The following is a 5,000-nucleotide window of genomic DNA, read 5'->3' on the forward strand; positions in this document are numbered from 1 at the left end:
GGCACATCTTCAAATTTCTGCCGTGCCAATGCCATTTTTATGGCTTGTAAATTCATACAATGGTCCCCTAAGCCTTCACGTGAAGTTTCGTTGCAAGATGACTCGTTTTCTATTTTTCACGATTTTCGAAACTTTTTGCGGTTCGTGATTTTTTAGAATTTTTTTAGAAGGAGTTTTGGCCCCAAATTTTGTGGACGTGATCCTTCTATTTTTGTTGGCATGCACAAAAAAATTCAGCTAAAAACTCGAACCGGAGAAGATTTCGTGACCGTTTGAAAAAAGTGTCCCCGTTTCAGACACTTTAACGGCTACTGGCAGCAAACCTGTAAAATCTCAAACGCTCTTTAAGGGGGTGTGAGTTCTCAGAGGTTTGATGAGGGATAGGGGGCCAACACAAGGGCCAAGTACCAGCACCCATCGCACGTCATGTGCGCACACCCCCCCCGGCCCCCCTCCCAATCGCCGGAACCCCAATGCCGCCGGTCAGGTTCTCCGGCGGTACTCCGGCGATGCTCCGGCGATGCTGTCCCGAGTGAAAAAAAAGCGGCACCAGCACATGCTGGAGCCAAGCATGGGCACCGTGGCTCAAAATCGAACTTCGGCCAAGGCCTCGACCATCAATGGCACATGATGACGCATGGTGATGGCACATGCATCGACCATCATCGGCATAGGCTGCCCTTCGGTACGGGCACTTGCCTCGACCGCCATCGGCACAAGCTGGGCCCTGGTGTGGGTTGTTGCCTCGATCACCAGCGGCACATGCTGAGCCTTGGTGCGGGCGGTTGCCTCGAGCACCATCGGCAGACCCTGGGCCCTGGTGCGGCCGGTTGCCCCGATAACCATCGGCACACGCTGGGCCCTGGAGCGGCCGGTTGCCTCGACCACCATCGGCACACGCTGGGCACTGGTGCGGGCGCTTGCCTCGACCACCATCGGCACACGCTGGGCCCTGGTGCGGGCGCTTGCCTCGACCACCATCGGCACACGCTGGGCCCTGGTGCGGGCGCTTGCCTCGACCACCATCGGCACACGCTGGGCCCTGGTGCGGCAGGTTGCCTCGAGCACCATCGGCACACGCTGGGCCCTGGTGCGGTCGGTTGCCTCGAGCACCATCGGCACACGCTGGGCCCTGGTGCGGGCGCTTGCCTCGACCACCATCGGCACACGCTGGGCCCTGGTGCGGCAGGTTGCCTCGACCACCATCGGCACACGCTGGGCCCTGGTGCGGCAGGTTGCCTCGAGCACCATCGGCACACGCTGGGCCCTGGTGCGGTCGGTTGCCTCGATCACCATCGGCACACGCTGGGCCCTGGTGCGGGCGGTTGCCTCGACCACCATCGGCACACGCTGGGCCCAGGTGCGGCAGCTTGCCTCGAGCACCATCGGCACACGCTCGGCCCTGGTGCGGTCGGTTGCCTCGACCACCATCGGCACACGCTGGGCCCTGGTGCGGCAGGTTGCCTCGACCACCATCGGCACACGCTCCGCCCTGGTGCGGCAGGTTGCCTCGACCACCATCGGCACACGCTGGGCCCTGGTGCGGGCGGTTGCCTCGACCACCATCGGCACACGCTGGGCCCTGGTGCGGGCGCTTGCCTCGACCACCATCGGCACACGCTCGGCCCTGGTGCGGTCGGTTGCCTCGACCACCATCGGCACACGCTGGGCCCTGGTGCGGCAGGTTGCCTCGACCACCATCGGCAGCCTCGACCACCATCGGCACACGCTGGGCCCTGGTGCGGGCGGTTGCCTCGACCACCATCGGCACACGCTCCGCCCTGGTGCGGCAGGTTGCCTCGACCACCATCGGCACACGCTGGGCCCTGGTGCGGGCGGTTGCCTCGACCACCATCGGCACACGCTGGGCCCTGGTGCGGGCGCTTGCCTCGACCACCATCGGCACACGCTGGGCCCTGGTGCGGCAGGTTGCCTAGACCACCATCGGCACACGCTGGGCCCTGGTGCGGGCGCTTGCCTCGACCACCATCGGCACACGCTGGGCCCTGGTGCGGGCGCTTGCCTCGACCACCATCGGCAGACGCTGGGCCCTGGTGCGGCAGGTTGCCTCGACCACCATCGGCACACGCTGGGCCCTGGTGCGGGCGCTTGCCTCGAGCACCATCGGCACACGCTCGGCCCTGGTGCGGTCGGTTGCCTCGAGCACCATCGGCACACGCTGGGCCCTGGTGCGGCAGGTTGCCTCGACCATCATCGGCAGCCTCGACCACCATCGGCACACGCTGGGCCCTGGTGCGGGCGCTTGCCTCGACCACCTTCGGCACAAGCTCGGCCCTGGTGCGGTCGGTTGCCTCGAGCGCCATCGGCACACGCTGGGCCCTGGTGCGGCAGGTTGCCTCGACCACCATCGGCACACGCTGGGCCCTGGTGCGGCAGGTTGCCTCGACCACCATCGGCACACGCTGGGCCCTGGTGCGGGCGGTTGCCTCGACCACCATCGGCACACGCTGGGCCCTGGTGCGGGCGGTTGCCTCGACCACCATCGGCACACGCTGGGCCCTGGTGCGGGCGCTTGCCTCGAGCACCATCCGCACACGCTGGGCCCTGGTGCGGCAGGTTGCCTCGACCACCATCGGCACACGCTGGGCCCTGGTGCGGCAGGTTGCCTCGAGCACCATCGGCACACGCTGGGCCCTGGTGCGGGAGCTTGCCTCGAGCGCCATCGGCACACGCTGGGCCCTGGTGCGGCAGGTTGCCTCGAGCACCATCGGCACACGCTGGGCCCTGGTGCGGTCGGTTGCCTCGAGCACCATCGGCACACGCTGGGCGCTGGTGCGGGCGCTTGCCTCGACCAGCATCGGCACACGCTGGGCCCTGGTGCGGCAGGTTGCCTCGATCACCATCGGCACACGCTGGGCCCTGGTGCGACAGGTTGCCTCGAGCACCATCGGCACACTATCGGCCCTGGTGCGGGCGGTTGCCTCGACCACCGTCGGCACACGCTGGCCCTGGTGCGGGCGCTTGCCTCGAGCACCATCGGCACACGCTGGGCCCTGGTGCGGGCGGTTGCCTCGAGCACCATCGGCACACGCTGGGCCCTGGTGGGTTTAGGCACATCTTCAAATTTCTGCCGTGCCAATGCCATTTTTATGGCTTGTAAATTCATACAATGGTCCCCTAAGCCTTCACGTGAAGTTTCGTTGGAAGATGACTCGTTTTCTATTTTTCATGATTTTCGAAACTTTTTGCGGTTCGGGATTTTTTAAAATTTTTTTATAAGGATTTTTGGCTCCAAATTTTGTAGGCATGATCCTTCTATTTTTGTTGGCATGCACAAAAAAATTCAGCTAAAAACTCGAAGTAGAGAAGATTTTGTGACCGTTTGAAAAAAGTGTCCCCATTTCAGACACTTTAACGGCTACTGGTAGCAAACCTGTAAAATCTCAAATGCTCTTTAAGGGGGTGTGAATTCTCAGAGGTTTGATGAGGGATAGGGGGCCAACACAAGGCCAAGTACCAGCACCCATCGCACATCATGTGCGCACACCCCCCCGGCCCCCCTCCCAATCGCCGGAACCCCAATGCCGCCGGTCAGGTTCTCCGGCGGTACTCCGGCGATGCTCCGGCGATGCTCCGACGATGCTGTCCCGAGTGAAAAAAATGCGGCACCAGCACATGCTGGAGCCAAGCATGGGCACCGTGGCTCAAAATCGAACTTCGGCCAAGGCCTCGACCATCAATGGCACATGATGACGCATGGTGATGGCACATGCATCGACCATCATCGGCATAGGCTGCCCTTCGGTACGGGCACTTGCCTCGACCGCCATCGGCACAAGCTGGGCCCTGGTGTGGGTTGTTGCCTCGATCACAATCGGCACATGCTGAGCCTTGGTGCGGGCGGTTGCCTCGAGCACCATCGGCAGACCCTGGGCCCTGGTGCGGCCGGTTGCCCCGATAACCATCGGCACACGCTGGGCCCTGGGGCGGGCGCTTGCCCCCAGCACCATCGGCACACGCTGGGCCCTGGTGCGGGCGGTTCCCTCGACCACCATCGGCACACGTTGGGCCCTAGTCCGGGCGGTTACCCCCAGCACCATCGGCACACGCTGGGCCCTGGTGCGGGCGCTTGCCCCCAGCACCATCGGCACACGCTGGGCCCTGGTGCGGGCGGTTGCCCCCAGCACCATCGGCACACGCAGGGCCCTGGTGCGGGCGGTTGCCCCGAACACCATCGGCACAAGCCGGCCCTTGGTGCGGGCTCCTGGCTCGACCACCATCGGCACACGCTGGGCCCTGGTGCGGGCGGTTGCCTCGAACACCATCGGCACACGCCGGCCCTTGGTGCGGCCGGTTGCCTCGACCACCATCGGCACACGCTCGGCCTTGGTGAGGGCGCTTGCCTCGACCACCATCGGCACACGCTGGGCCCTGGTGCGGGCGGTTGCCTCGACCACCATCGGCACACGCTCGGCCTTGGTGAGGGCGCTTGCCTCGACCACCATCGGCACACGCTGGGCCCTGGTGCGGGCGGTTGCCTCGACCACCATCGGCACACGCTCGGCCTTGGTGAGGGCGCTTGCCTCGACCACCATCGGCACACGCTGGGCCCTGGTGCGGGCGCTTGCCTCGACCACCATCGGCACACGCTCGGCCTTGGTGCGGGCGGTTGCCTCGACCACCATCGGCACACGCTGGGCCCTGGTGCTGGCGGTTGCCTCGACCACCATCGGCACACGCGGGGCCCTGGTGCGGGCGGTTGCCTCGAACACCATCGGCACAAGCCGGCCCTTGGTGCGGGCGGTTGCCTCGAGCACCATCGGCACACGCCGGGCCCTGGTGCGGGCGGTTGCCTCGACCACCATCGGCACACGCTGGGCCCTGGTGCGGACGGTTGCCTCGAGCACCATGGGCACACGCTGGCCCTTGGTGCGGGCTCTTGCCTCGACCACCATCAGCAGAAGATGGCCCCTACGTCGAACACCATCGATACATGCCGGGCCTTGGTGTGGGCACATGCCTCGAGCTGGTGCGGGCGG

This window comes from Durio zibethinus, unplaced genomic scaffold, assembly GCF_047325235.1.
Source record: "Durio zibethinus cultivar Kanyao isolate XHJ-2024 unplaced genomic scaffold, ASM4732523v1 HiC_scaffold_303, whole genome shotgun sequence".
Taxonomy (NCBI): domain Eukaryota; kingdom Viridiplantae; phylum Streptophyta; class Magnoliopsida; order Malvales; family Malvaceae; genus Durio; species Durio zibethinus.